Genomic DNA, 15,763 nt, shown 5'->3' on the forward strand with positions numbered 1-15,763 from the left:
CATTTTTCAGATTTTTTTTATTTAAATAGAAATATTTATTATTTATTTATTTTTTGTATTGAAATATTAGAAATATTTAATATATTTCTTTGAAAATAGATGGAATACTATATAATTTGATTTATTAGAAAGGCTGCTACCAATAACCCGGATCAACATTTTTCATGTCATATTTTTTGCAGCTGTAAAAAAAATTAATATATTTTTTTATGTGTTATTGAAAAAAAATAAAAATGCTTGAATTCTCAGTTATTGATCCCGGTTCAAAGGTCAATTCTAAGTAAATACATAAAGTATTGTCATCCTTCTAGTGCATTTAATTTCTAAAAGTTGTATTTATTTTTGAAATTTTTTTAAAAATTTATTTAATGATTGTTATTAAAAATAATTCTCAAAATAGATACAACTTTTTATAAATTAAATGAACTAGAAAGATCACAATATTTTATGTATTACCTAGAAGTGACTTTTAAACCGGGATCAATAACTTAGAATCCAAGCATTATTATTTTTTTTCCAATAACAAATAAAAAAATATATTAATTTTTCTTACAACCATAAAAAATCCGGCAAAAAAAATGTTAATTCGGGTTATTTGTAGCAGTATTTCTAATAAATCAAATTATATAGTATTCCATCTATTTTCAAAGAAATATATTAAATATTTCTATTATTTCAATACAAAAAATAAATAAATTATAAATATTTATAATTAAATAAAAAATATCTGAAAAATGGAAAAAAAATGAAACCGCAAAATTTTTTGCGGTTTTAAAAAAAAAACCGTGGTTTTGGAATTGTAAAACTACAAAAAAAATTACGGTTTTTTTTTAAACTGTGGTTTTGGAATTGTAAACCTACAAAAAAAATGCGGTTTTAGACTGAATTACCTCAAAAAAATTTTATAGTTTGGGTAGATTTCGAAATCCTACACAACTTTGGCTAGTTTTTGAAATTTAATTATTTTTTTTTATATTTATAAAAAAATTCGGCACATTGTAGGTTCCAAATCTAAATATTTTTTTATATTAAATAATTAAATGACTTAATTTTCAGTTTTTACTTAAAAAGATATATACTCTTCAATAAGTTATGTATTTAGAAGCCCCATCTGATTATTTGATAATTGAAAACTTTATATCTAGTGAGTTACATATGTAAGATTTAGGGTAAATTTCCTGGGAGGTCACTAAACTTTGCTATTTGTTACAAGTTGGTCACTCAACTTTCATTTGTCCCTCACTAGGCACTAAACTTTATATTTGTTTCACTCAAGTCACTCCGTTACATTTTCCATCCAAATAACTAACGGAGTATGACTTGGATTCCAACTCATCATATTTGACAACTTGGGTACATTTTTTGGAGACATTAACTATTCCAACAGATAAGGAAATCCACGCAGAATGAAGAATGTAAACTGCTGGTATGGCTTATCACGAACAGCCGGACGTACTGGCTTATCAAACAGATCCTCTGGGAATGAAGAAGTGAGTCACTGGTACAACAACCGGTACGCAAATCTGTACTGGTACAGAGCGAAGGAGATAGGAGATTCTGACAAGCAGCCCCTGACAGATTTAAATTCCCAGAGTCTACAATGCAATTTTGTTTAGTTTTATTTTCATTTTTTAGCTTTACTTCAAATCAGTGATAAAAACACAAATCAATCAAATTAAAACAAACAAATATCAACCAAATTTTTTTACGAGGAGGAGAGAAATGTACCACAAGTGGTTTCATGGTGAGATGAAGATTTAAAAGGGGTTCAGAGAGGGCAAAATTAAAATCGAAGGAAATTGAGGAAAATAAATCAAAGATATGAAACTGATATTTACAAATTACATATATTGGTATTGTAGATCACTACGGAAGATCAGAGAGGCGGTGCACTTGGAAGTGAGAGATGGAACCAAACAGAAGTTAAAGAGACAGTGAGGGAGAGCGATCCAATTGGGACAAATTTTCAGAGGTCTGTCGGAGGAGGAAGAAGAAATAATTGGAATAGTTAATGTCCCCAAAAAACGTATCCAAGTTGTCAAATATGATGAGTTGGAATCCATGTCATACTCCGTTAGTTATTTGGATGAAAAATGTAACGGAGTGACTTGATGAAAACAAATACAAAGTTTAGTGGCTAATGAGGGACAAATAAAAATTGAGTGACCAATTCGTAACAAATAGCAAAGTTTAGTGACCTCCCATGAAATTTACCCTAAGATTTAAAAAAGATTAAGTTACTTATTTTATCTTTTTTTGTATTTTTTTATTTGACAATTAAATTTATAATTTTAATTAATTTTTCGGGAAGCAAGAGAAATTGTTAAATAAATTTATATATATATATATATATATATATATATATATGTGGAATATGCTAGCATGATATGCATAGCATAGAGCCCCTCCATGCAACGCCTTGGATTTTGACTTTTCAAAATCCTAACGGTCAATCCGAACTGTTCATCTTGTTCTCCATATTAATATGTGTTTGGGGATCAAATTTTACATTTTTTGGAATTTTTTTACTATTTCTTTAGATTTATTGAAAATCGCTGTTTTCAGCAAATCTGGACCATAAAAAAACAGCGATTTTCAATAAATCTAAAGAAATAGTAGAAAATTTTCAAAAAATGTAAAATTTGGTCCCCAAAAACATATTAATATGGAGAACAAGATGAACAGTTCGGATCTACCGTTAGGGTTTTGAAAAGTCAAAATCCAAGGCGTTGCATGGAGGGGCTCTATGCTATGCATAGCATGCTAGCATATTCCTATATATATATATATATATATATATATATATATATATATAATATAAATGTTTTTTATGTGTAAAGTAATGTAGAGTGAGTTAATTCGTCTCAAAAAATAATTTAATTTACTCTCTTATAATTTCATCTTACTATTTTTATTTTACATTTTATTTTACAACTTAAGTATGAAAATAAAAATTTATTCCGCTCTTACTCCACACACAAGATAATTTTGCGTCCCTCCTATAATTTTAAATATACCCATTCTTTCTTAACATATAATTTTGAATTTTGAATTTTGCAAGTTGCTGGTACATTTGGAAGAATCATAATAGTATAATTCAAAAAATTTAAATGTACCATTTTCTCAAAAATATAAACCAAAAAAACTCTCTTTTATATACAATTCTAAATCTACCATGGTCGCAACTAAGGGATGCGGCCCTTTTATTGGAGTTCGCACCTAAGGGATGCGGCACATAAGGTATTTTTCTATAACAGCTGTCCAGAGAGAGAATTTCATATCTCACACTGACCAATTCTCTCTCCTGGACCAAAGCTTCTGAATTGTAAGTTTTTTTCTTTTTTTTTTCAATTTTTTTTATTTTTTTCAGTAATTTAGTAATTAATTTAGTTAATTTTCAAATTTAATTTTTTTGTGTATATCTAGACCAAAATGGCTCTTTTGGTATCTATTTACACTGGCGTTGAGGCTTTAACAGGTCCTAATGGAGTTTATTACAGTATCGGACATGTTTCTATGATTCCAATAATCTTGTATACTGATTATTGGTCAGAACCTGAAATTGGATCAGGGTCAGTATGACCTTAATATTCAGGCCAAAATGAGCATGCCCATTGGTTCAGCACAAACCTGGTTCCAACTCTTTCGATCATGTTCAGAATAATGGAGTCTAGCAGGTATTGTACAACCAGACCATGAGTTTTCCTGCGGGTGGGTATAAGATAATTGAACTATATGTGGAGGTTACCCGAGTCTTGGCAAGTTTGTAAGTCACTACTGTCACATCCAGACACTGATCAACCCATGGAGCAAATGACATGTGTATGACAATTAGTTAGAATGACCAGAAAACGAGGGCCCTGTCCTTGTTCCACATTCAAATAATGTTACTTTGGGTCGAAGGCAACATATATAATAGGATTCCAATGTAGCTGGATTTACTAAATAAGAGGAGAAGATGACACTAAGCCGGTCGAGATGCACAAGAAAGACAAAACAGAGCTGCTCGAGATGCACGAGATAGTTAATTTTTTTTAATTCAATTCCAACTTTCAAAAAAAATGTTGAGACTTAATAATAACAGTTACTATTTGTTTGTAAATTTGTAGGTTGAGAGGCAAGCAATGGATATTTATCTAGGAGATAAATTTATGTTTTCATTGTATTGGATGTTTTTAGTTGTATTTTCAAGAATATTGTTTATTTCATGTTTGTTAGATATACTTTTATTGTAATCATGATAACATTAATATGATTTTGTTCTATTTATTGCTTCTTCATTTTTTTACTATTTATTAAGTTTTTGAAGATTAAAATGATCATGCGTCAACAAAATGATTATATTTTATGGTCCTATGCAAATTAAAGAAATATTGGTTGACCAAAACTACACGTTGTAATTTCGGATTAACTTTTACCTCAATAAGGTCGGTGTATAAAAGATAGGTGTCATTAATTAATTTCTTATTTGCTCATTCTACGGAGATTTCTTTGATCGGTATCAAGATCCATGCAGATCTGAGTTCCAAATCACCAAGAGACTTAATGAACTGAAGACTAATTAATGCTACTCTAAAAATAATACATCTGGGTCCCACGAGTCATTATCATCCTCTGTTAATGATTTTTCCAATTTATTTTGCACTTCGTAGCGCAATCCGTTCCTTGCCAAGTTGACGTTGGCGTTGACTTACCACTTCTATTTGACGTAGACGTACCACTTCTATTTGATATTTATGTGAGTTTAATTAGCTTCAGTCCGGTAACTTAGCTGAATAGTGAAAAGTTGTATCTAAACCCCAAGGCTCCAACATCTTTAAAAGGAAAAACTGAGATGAAAAGCTTCCCGTTAGGTACTATCATGAAAAACAAAAAATAAAACAGTTAATAATACTGTAACATAAGTTTAGCACAAAGATAAATTTATGAGAACTGTGCATATATATTATTTGGTATAATGTGGTATATATTATAAAGTATAATATAGATGACACATAAATATAATAATGTGCAGAACATTGTTATAACATAAGTTTATTAAAATTCAAAACTAATATGAGTTGAAGCTGGTATTGTAACATAAGTTTTTTTCATTATTTTTTTACGGTTTCATTTTGTACTAAATGAATTGAAAATTTTCAAAATTTTACATCTCATATCACTCATGAAGAAGTAGATTGGTTTCAACTATTTAAATTTATTATTTAAAATTATTCAGATAGATCAGTTATCCTCCGTGGAGCTCTTTTGGTAAGCATAGTATACATTAGCTTTGCTCATATAAGTTTTGATAAGCATATTATACAGTAGCTCTGCTCAAACTTATATGCATCTTGATATATTTTTATTTTTTCTATTGATTAATTCACATTCTTTTTCATTAGAGAACCATAGATAAAATTTTGAATTTGATGATAATAAACTGAACATGTTAGACAAAAAAAAAAACAGTTAATAATACCTGTACATACTTGATAATTTTAATTTAAGATATGAAGTCCTGCAATCATGGGGGCCTGTTGAAGGGACTTATTTGCTTGTGTTTATCCGAGAGAGATACGGAGTCTTCCGTAATCAATTATTGATTGATTTTCTTCCGAGTAGGTCAAGGATGATAGGATCATTCAACCAATTATTAATTGTTTCTTATTTTTTCTAAAGAAAAAAGGTTGGCAGGATGGCATCACAACTTGACAAATGGCAGTAACAAGGATCTCTACTTTTATTTTCATCACATACATTGTATCGAATTTTTTATAAATATTCACAAAAATAATTAAATTTCAAAAACTAACCACAGTTGCGCGCATGATTTCGAAATCTACCCAAATCGCAAAAAAATTTGCAGTAGTTTAGTGTAAAATGGCAAAAAAATTTGTAATTTTAGAATTCCAAAACCAAGGTTTTAAAAAATAAAATTGGGGTTTCATTTTTTTTTTCATTTTTCTGAATTTTTTTATTTAAATAGAAATATTTATAAATTTTTTATTAAAATATTAAAAATATTTAATATATTTCTTTGAAAATAGATGGAATACTATATAATTTGATTTATTAGAAAGACTGCTACAAATAACCCGGATCAACATTTTTCATGTTGGATTTTTTGCAGTTGTAAGAAAAGTTAATATATTTCTTTATGTGTTATTAGAAAAATATAAAAATACTTGGATTCTTAGTTATTGATCTCGGTTCAAAAGTCACTTCTAAGTAAATACAAAAATATTGTCATCCTTCTAGTGCATTTAATTTCTAAAAAGTTCTACTTCGAAAATCAATTAAGTTGCAATTATAGTAACTTGGAAAATTATTTAAATTTTAACATGTTTACATTATAGTAATTTAAATTAATCATATCGATTTAAATTTTAACGGAGCCTCTTAATTAGGGTTTAGGGTTTAGCCCAAATTTTCCTCCAGCGCCAAACTTTTGGATTTAAACTTCATCATATCTCTAAAGTAACGCTAATTATATAATTAAATTTGATCAACAGATTTGAAGTAGCACGAATATTGACATGCACCATTTCAAATCGGACGGTCCAACCCTAAACTGAAAGTTTGCCATATTATAGGCCCAATCCGTAGTGAAGCCTTTTCACGCAGAAGGCGAGTCTTCCAAGATTTTCAAATAACACCATTGTATTGCACCAATAGAATTTAGTATATATGCCAACGGTTAGGATTAAGAGCCGATGGTATTAAGTATATATGCAAATTGTTAGGATACGGAGCCGATGGCAAATGATTTTTTTTTTTTAAATTTAAAAATTGATCAGTACCCTAGATGTCGTTTCAACTTTCCGAGATTGATCGATATATCACTCAAAATTAACAAATTAATGTCTCTCTTCTCCCGCAGCAAGAACTCCAAAGGTCTCCAAATCTAGGTTTTTCATCTCGCTCACACTAGGCGGCCACCCTTCACTGACTTTGTCACCGAAGTTAAGGTGATCGCTCCCTCTCACTCTCTGTATATATATCTTTGTAGTATTTTGTTGGTTTTTGTATGTTTTCATGTGAGATTTTTACGGATTCTCCATCTCATTTACTGTTTTTGTAATGTAATTTGTAGGTTATTGAAGGTTTTTGTGATGGTTCTGTTGGTTTTTGTACATTTTAGGGATTTTTCCTCTCATTTACTGTTTCCTAGGTTTTTGATGTGAGGTTACAACAGATTGTAGTGTTTTTCTAGACTAAGAATAACTTATTTTGATATTTGAACTTTTTGGTATGCAGCAATGTCGTCACCACCTCACTCTCTAGCGCCGAGGATGGCATGAAAGGGGAAAGTGAAACACAGACTGACAAGAGATTGGCAAAAATTCGATATTACTACATACAACAAGGCTCGCAAGTCGCATGTCATAAAGGTACAATTAACTACACCAGAAGCTTTAATTTTATTCACTAATGCACTATGATGTACATTGAAGTTATTGCATTGCACATTTGAGACATTGAGGATACTCAGCTTGTACCAATCACAAGCTAGAATCTATATTTAGCTTATTTAGATTTCAGTATTTTGATATGATATTGGTTGTTCGTGTTTTGTTTTGGTTGTGCTTTAGTGATGATGCTTCTCTAGGTTAGTTGATGCATAGCTAGCTTAATTATCTGACTGTTTGTGTTTTGTTTTGGCTGTGCTTAAGTGATGATGCACTTCTTTAGGTTAGTTGATGCATAGCTAGCTTATCTAGTTATTTGTGTTTTGTGTGGGAAAATAAATCTGCTACGATCCTAGGGGGATTGTAGGGCCCTGTTGTTCTAAATCCAACATTTCATTTTTTGGGTTGTACGAATCTCTATAGAAGTTATTTTTATGCACGAATCTCAAAACAAATGAAAGGTTGGATTTGGGATAGTAGGACCCTACAATCCCCTTAAGATAGTAGCAAATTTATTTCCTATGGGAAGTGATGATGTGTGCTCTGTTAGACAGGGTTTTGGGTATTTTTTCTAGGATTTAATTATTTTATAACATGAAATATATATGCAAGCAATACTTTGCCTTACTGGAAAATAACATAGAGTGCTTCACTGTTTCAAGATTGCAATAAATTCAAGCGGTAATGCAGCAACAGCTAAGACATCAAAAGCATCTAAGCCAAAAGCAGCAAGTCCACATCCCTTGGACTCGATCGAGGTAAGTCCACATCTCTTTACCGTACTTTGTTGGATTAATTCTTATTTGATTTAATGGACTTTTGATTTAATTAAATATCTTCTGCTTAATTAATCTGCATGCAAGAGGTGAGGAGATACACTATGAGCATCAACTATGGTCAGGGACTAGTTGTTGCAAATGAGCATGTTTATCCTCTCACTGAGTTTCAATCATGTTACAGTGATGCCATCCTACCATGGCATGTGCTGGTGTTTGTTGGAAGCATAACTGAGACATATAGCCACTTACCTCTACCTGTACCCGTTTTAGGCAAGGTTTTTGTAACATTATAAACTTGATTATAATAAAAATATATATACAATGGTGTAATTGGAAAATATGCATTAAAATTTATATAAATGAGTTTATGTAAATAAAATATATGTATATATATTTTTTTTATAAATATATATATATTACAAATATTTGTATATATATGTTAATATTGAATTTAGAAGGATTAGGGTGCATTAAAATTTTATATAAGGTTATATGGGTATAAGTCACATCCTTATGTAATATTAGAAATGTGGAGGGACCTATTTGCAAAAATACCAAAACCCTTGTCATAATCTTCTCTTGGTACCGATTGGTACCATTGTGGTACCGTGGAAAAAAGAGAGGAAAGGGAGAGTGCGCAAGAGAAAGGAAGAGAGGAAGGGAGAGAGGAAGGGAGAGAGTGAGAATCGCGCAATCGATCGAACCGTTCGTAATTTCGAGATCAGAACGAAGCCCTCTACGCAAGTAAACAATCGAATTGGTATATATATCTCTCAATCTCTTAGAATTTCTATTGAAACCCTAGTTTTCGATTTGATTTGTAATTCTTTCGTTTAAAGCTCGAATTTGAGTCTCGATTCACTATCTCATGCATTTAATCTCAATTCTTGAATAATTAAGTTGAATTTCTTGAATTTAGGGTTTTGGAAATAGGGTTTAGGGTTTGGAAATGTTATTAGGGTTGTAAAATTCTGAAAATGGTGGAATTTGTTTATCTATTTCGATCGAAAACCGAATTGTTGCTTAATCGAGTTATTAAACTTGTATCGACCAAATTATGAATTAAATAGACCAAAATTAAGAAAGTTAAAGCTTGCTTTGGCTGTGAAATAAACAAAAAGGTTTATTGGATTGAACTATATTTGTAGAAGATATAGAAAATCCATATGTAATCTTATTCTTATATACTTGTACCTATACCAATTATGACGTGGATGTGGGTTTGAAACCAAACCCGGTACCAACCTCCAACTAGCACTATATTAATGTTTTATTGTTATGGTGATATTGAGGATGTGGTTCTGACCATGGTACCGATCAGTACCAGTAGGTTTTATCCATTATTCCGGTTCCAGCTATCGAATTGTTAAAATAGAAGAATAGGAGGAATTGACTTATTAAATTACCATAAGCTACTAATACAAAAACTTGTCAGAAGTACCAAGTATATAATATTGAAGATTGAGAATGAAATCTTTGTTATTTCTTGATCGAGTTCAATTACACTGTACATGGGTCTTATATAGATCACATCTCTAATGTAACTAGCAATGACAAAGAGTCTATTACAAGCAATTTATTTAAGTTGTACAAGGTCAGATATCTAAACTATCCTCTATTTAGAAAAAAAAAACAAAGTTATGTAATTAAACCCTAATTGTGTATATATTCTAAATAGAATCTATAAGGCAACCGAGTACGGGATCTCAAGAGACGTCTGAGACGTAAGGTTGGTATACGAGCAGCATATTCAGGTGCGGGGTTTCTGGACTTGTCTGATATTTTATTTTCAGAATTAAATTGTTGTTTCGTTTGACATGTTGAATATTTATTGATTGCATTATATGAATTGTGCATTGCATAAGCATAGCCCAAATATGATTGAATCTGAATTCTGTAATTTGAATGACTTGCATACTGGTATGGTTTATAATTGTGTCGATCTATTATGATCTGATCTTAGATGAAAAGTCACCGGAATTGGAAAAAGGAAAGGAATGGAATATGTCACCAAAGAGTGACGAAATTGCAAAACCTGGCGCGCAGGTTTTGGTAGGACTCTAAAGCTTTAGTTTACCTAGGCTGCCGTAAGCCCTCAACCGGTTGAGGCAGGGGCAATGTGATGATTTGTGGATTGTATGAATATGGGTGACTAGTGTGAACGTCTAAAGCATTATCCGGCGTGATATGAATTTGAATGATCGATTGAGATTACGTTCTAAAGGAATTGAGTGAATTTTCTGAATATGACTTGTAACCAGAAACTTAGGAAACGGTTAAGCCAAGCACTACAGATGGGTGTCAACATTAGGGTGGTAATTGGTGGTCCATCTGTAGGTGTCTGGAACCCTACAGGTGTCGACGGGAACGAAGGGTCCAGTTGGATGGTACATCTGTAGTTGCTACCAGACGTAATTAAAAGAATTAAGCCCTATATGTTCTTTAACTTGAGATTCGATTTAGTAATTCCTCTGTTGTGATTTCATTTGATTAACTGCTGTCAGGTATATGCATTTAGCTTTATATACTGTATATATATATGCACTGTGTTGAATGTGATTTCTTTTTGAAAATAAAACTTGATTCCAAGTCCAGGGATCCGTTGTGGCAAATTATCGCACTGAGAATTTATTCTCACGCCCGTTGGGTTATTCTTTTTCAGGATCTGGCGCAGCTGGTAGCGGAGAGGCACGGCAGTCTTAGGCCTTGGTATTTGTCCTTTTCACCAGTGACTTGTATGATATCTATGATACTTGTCAGGTTTTGGGTTTATGGTTATATGGTGCTACTTTTATATATGTATGATATATATGTGTATGTGAGGTGATATGTATATATATGTATATATACTTAGATTTTTGTATGCTGTGACACTTGTGTATGTTTGGAACTGAATTGGTATATGTGGTTATATCTATTTCGTAGTACTGTGTTGATATATATGTATAACTGTATGTTTGAATGGGGTTTAATTTGGGGAATTTGGGAATTGAATCGTAATTGCCTTGTAGGCATACGGGAAACTGTATGTTTACGGCAGGGACCCTGTCGCATTTTGTACAGGATGGCTACGGGGTGTGACAGTTTTCCTCCGGGATGCCGTCGGAGCAGGAATCCAATGGCCGAAGATGGATATTAGTCTTGCAGAGGTCAAATTAATAAATTATTTACTAAATATTCTCATTAACATGATCATACTTTTTATTTGTTTAACCATGTATGCAATTGGTTGTTGCAGGAAGTGTTGGTAGGTGACAATGGTCGACAGTTACCGCTTGTCAGTAAGGAGTTGTTACAACAGCTTGGAGAGTATGTTCAATAGCTCCATGCGGCATATCTTCAGACCCCCTATCAAAAGGAGATAGCTGGGTGTGCGAAATCCTTCCGGACAAAACTAGGACTGATGGCTTCATAATCCAGGGATTTCATGACTTGGTGGCCATTGAACATTTCTATCATACAATTCTATTCCCTGTGAGACTTTATTTTTTTAAACATATTTATTCTCTTCACAGTTCCCTCCTTCCTCCTCTAGTCTGACAATCATTATTTCCCGGTATTGCAATACCATTATTCATTCCCTTGAGAAAAGCAACATGTTCATCGGACATATGGATGCAGGCATGATGTGCCCAACAATGATTCAACACTATAACCAAGCGTCGATGCAGTACTGCATCGAAAGCTTGTTGAGGTTAAAGGACATGACAATCATCTTTACACCGTACCACGAGAGGTAATATCATAAAGTTCACTCATGTTTATTTTCCTTGAATCACAAGTCCATATTGATTTATTACTATTACTTTAATTGTAAGGATCATTGGGTACTGCTTGTGTTACTTCGAGAATGCATATGGTGTACTGCATTGACTGCAAATTTGTAGATGGCCGGGTTTTCACAATCGAATCTCATTTTCGAGAGTAAGCAAAATTTTTATAATGTAAAATACAAAGTAATAATATGATTTACATGATAAATTCCTAGGATAAGTACCACACTGACCTTTATTAATTGTAGGGCTTATGCCAAATATCTACGGGAGACTGGACATCAATCGGAGCAGAGAAGAACTTGTGATTGGGCAATGTTTGAGGTATTATAAAATTTAATGGAGTATTTTATTTTAACTCATTTCAAGTTCAAACATAAAAGAAATATCAAGGAACTAGTACAGAGGACAGTTGAACAGTATTTGGCTGTCATTAAAGATGTTATACCCCTTCACCAGTATATGTCAATGGAAATTGTGATGTACTTTGTTTATATCATTAGCACCTTGTTGTGTGGTTTAGTTATTGCTAACTTAATATATGTACTTTTGGAGTTTAGACTCACAAAAACTTAGTTTATAAAATTGCACTAATAAAATTGAATTTTATTTTCAAACTCTATTTTCAGTCTCCACAGCAAGTATCCAACTTGGAGTGCAGATACTATGTGATAAAAAATATGAATTTCAACATCCTTCATTATGCAAAATGATTTCCATATCAGGTATGTAAATTTGTTTCTATCATGCACTGATTTTTAAGTTCTTAAATAATCATACATGCACTTTTATTAATATGTTTTCATTTAAATATGCAGTCTCCCCTACCACAGAATCCATATCCTCCCACGGAACTGGCGCAGTTTCGTGACCAATGGTGCTGGTACTTGTTGGAATGGTATGTATCACTACCACCTTTTAAGGAGGGAATACCTTATGAGGAGGGAAATTAAAAACTTTAGGTAATTGTCATGTACATTGTCTAAGCTAACCATTAATGGTTGTATTTTGCTATTAACTGATTTAAGTACAATGCTGGTGGTTTTTTGGTGTAAGTACAACTAGTGGGGGTGTCATTTTTGAAAGATCCATTCTTGGCTTTAGTTTAGTCATACGGGTGGAGGGAACCGGTGTGTGATTCTGGTATGTCTTGGGGGTTGTTCTAATTTGTTGTAACATAACATATAGGTTAATTAATTAATTAATTAATATATATATAGGCTAATATGCTTTCGGTAGCATATGAGCCGAAATACACACGGTCCAAATTTAAAATTATAAAATTCAAAAAGTCGATCTGAACCGTTCATCTTGTTCTCCATATTAATATGTGCTTAGAGATCAAATTTTATATTTTTCTGAATTTTTTTACTATTTATTAAGCCACTTTGAAAATCGCTAATCCAACGGTTTTACTGTTTTGTTAAGCCACCGTTGGATCAGCAATTTTCAAAGTGGCTTAATAAATAATAAAAAATTTAGAAAAATATAAAATTTGGTCTCGAAGCACATATTAATATGGAGAACAAGATGAACGGTTCAGATCGACTTTTGAAATTTTGAAATTTCAAATTTGAACCGTGTGTATTTCGGCCCATATGCTACCGAAAGCACATTAGCCTATCTCTCTCTCTCTCTCTCTATAGGATTTGGCTACGGTGCTACGACTCAATATTCGAGTTTTCAAAATTCTAACGGTCGATCCGAACCGTTCATCTTGTTCTCCATATTAATATGTGTTTGGAGACCAAATTTTACATTTCTTGGAGATTTTTTTACTATTTTTTTAGATTTATTGAATATCGCTATTTTTCAGACAAATCTGGACCATAAAAAATAGCGATATTCAATAAATCTAAAAAAAATAGTAAAAAATTTCCAAAAAATGTAAAATTTGGTCTCCAAGCACATATTAATATGGAGAACAAGATGAACGGTTCGGATCGACCGTTAGAATTTTGAAAAGTCGAATATTGAGCCGTAGCACGGGAGGCCTCTTAGCTACCCATAGCACCGTAGCCAAGTCCTATATATATATATATATATATATATATATAGAGAGAGAGAGAGAGAGAGAGAGAGAGAGAGAGAGAGAGTTGGGCTAAAATGAGCCATGGCTCATAGCATGTTGGTGAGCCACAGCTCATTTTAGCCATTTTGAAAGTCCAAACGACCGATTTGAACGTTAGATGTGATCTCCATATTGAAATGTACTTGGAGACCAAATTTTATATTTTTTTTGGAATTTTTTTACTATTTATTAAGAAATTTTGAAAATTGCTGATCCGATGATCCAGAAAATTTTACTGTTTTTTACTGTTCACAGCAAAACAACAATTTTCAAAAATGCTTAATTAATAGTAAAAAAATCCAAAAAAATATAAAATTTGGTCTCCAAGCACATTTCAATATGGAGATCACATCTAACATTTGGATCGGTCGTTTGGACTTTCAAAATGAAAATACGGTGTGGAGTACAAACGCTTGGTGAGCCATAGCTCACCCAAGTCAACCTCTATATATATGTAGAGGAGGGATTAAGTTACAACAAGCATTTTCTACATTTTCAAAGTCCAAATCATCGATCCAAACCGTTAGAAATGATCGCTACAATAAAATGTGCTTGGAAACCAAATTTTACATTTTTTGGAATTTTTTTACTATTTATTAAGATGGGTACAAAATTCAATGGTATGAATTTGACTAGTTTTTGTACCCACCTTAATAAATAGTAAAAAAATTCCAAAAAATGTAAAATTTGGCCTCCAAGCACATTTTATTGTAGAGATCACATCTAACGGTTTGGATCGACGATTTGGACTTCGAAAATGTAAAAAATACTTGTTGTAACTCAAAAATTATTGTAACTTGATCCCTCCTCTATATACATATATATATATACATATATATATATACATATATATAGGATTTGGCTAATATGCTATGGGTAGCTAAGAGGCCTCCCGTGCTACGGCTCAATATTCGACTTTTCAAAATCCTAACGGTCGATCCGAACAGTTCATCTTGTTCTCCATATTAATATGTGTTTGGAAACCAAATTTTACATTTTTTGGAAATTTTTTACTATTTTTTTAGATTTATTGAATATCGCTGTGTTTTATGGTCCAGATTTGTCTGAAAAACAGCGATTTTCAATAAATCTAAAAAAATAGTAAAAAATTTCCAAAATATGTAAAATTTGGTCTCCAAGCACATATTAATATGGAGAACAAGATGAACGGTTTGGATCGACCGTTAGAATTTTGAAAAGTCGAATATTGAGCCGTAGCATGGGAGGCCTCTTAGCTACCCATAGCACCGTAGCCAAGTCCTATATATATATATATATATATATATATAGAGGTTGGCTAAGATCAAAGTGGTAGTTCCTGAGCTTTGGTGCTACCAATTCGTTTTTTAAATTTTCAAAGTTCAAAATGTCGATCCGAACCATTCAAGTTGTTCTCCATATTAAATTGTGCTTGGAGACCAAATTTTATATTTTTCTGAATTTTTTTACTATTTATTAAGCCACTTTGAAAATCGTTGATCCAACGGTGGCTTAACAAAACAGTAAAATCAGAAGCCACCGTTGGATCAGCTGTTTTCAAAGTGGCTTAATAAATAGTAAAAAAATTCAGAAAAATATAAAATTTGGTCTCCAAGCACAATTTAATATGGAGAACAACTTGAACGGTTCGGATCGACGTTTTAAAATTTAAAAATTTAAAAACGAATTGGTAGCACCAAAGCTCAGGAACTACCACTTTGATCTTAGCCAACCTCTATATATATATATATATATATATATATATATATA

At 32.0% G+C, this 15,763-nt stretch overlaps 1 long non-coding RNA gene across 1 annotated transcript; it reads left to right on the forward strand.

The window, feature by feature from the left end:
- The first annotated feature begins 8,996 nt into the window (after window positions 1-8,996).
- On the forward strand, window positions 8,997-10,158 carry LOC144561717 (uncharacterized). The gene is made up of 2 exons (XR_013513914.1): window positions 8,997-9,757; window positions 9,794-10,158. It is a non-coding gene; the product is annotated as an uncharacterized LOC144561717 (long non-coding RNA).
- Window positions 10,159-15,763: the final 5,605 nt, after the last annotated feature.

The sequence above is a fragment of the Carex rostrata genome, chromosome 11, assembly GCF_964058835.1.
Source record: "Carex rostrata chromosome 11, lpCarRost1.2, whole genome shotgun sequence".
In the NCBI taxonomy this organism is placed as follows: Eukaryota; Viridiplantae; Streptophyta; class Magnoliopsida; order Poales; family Cyperaceae; genus Carex; species Carex rostrata.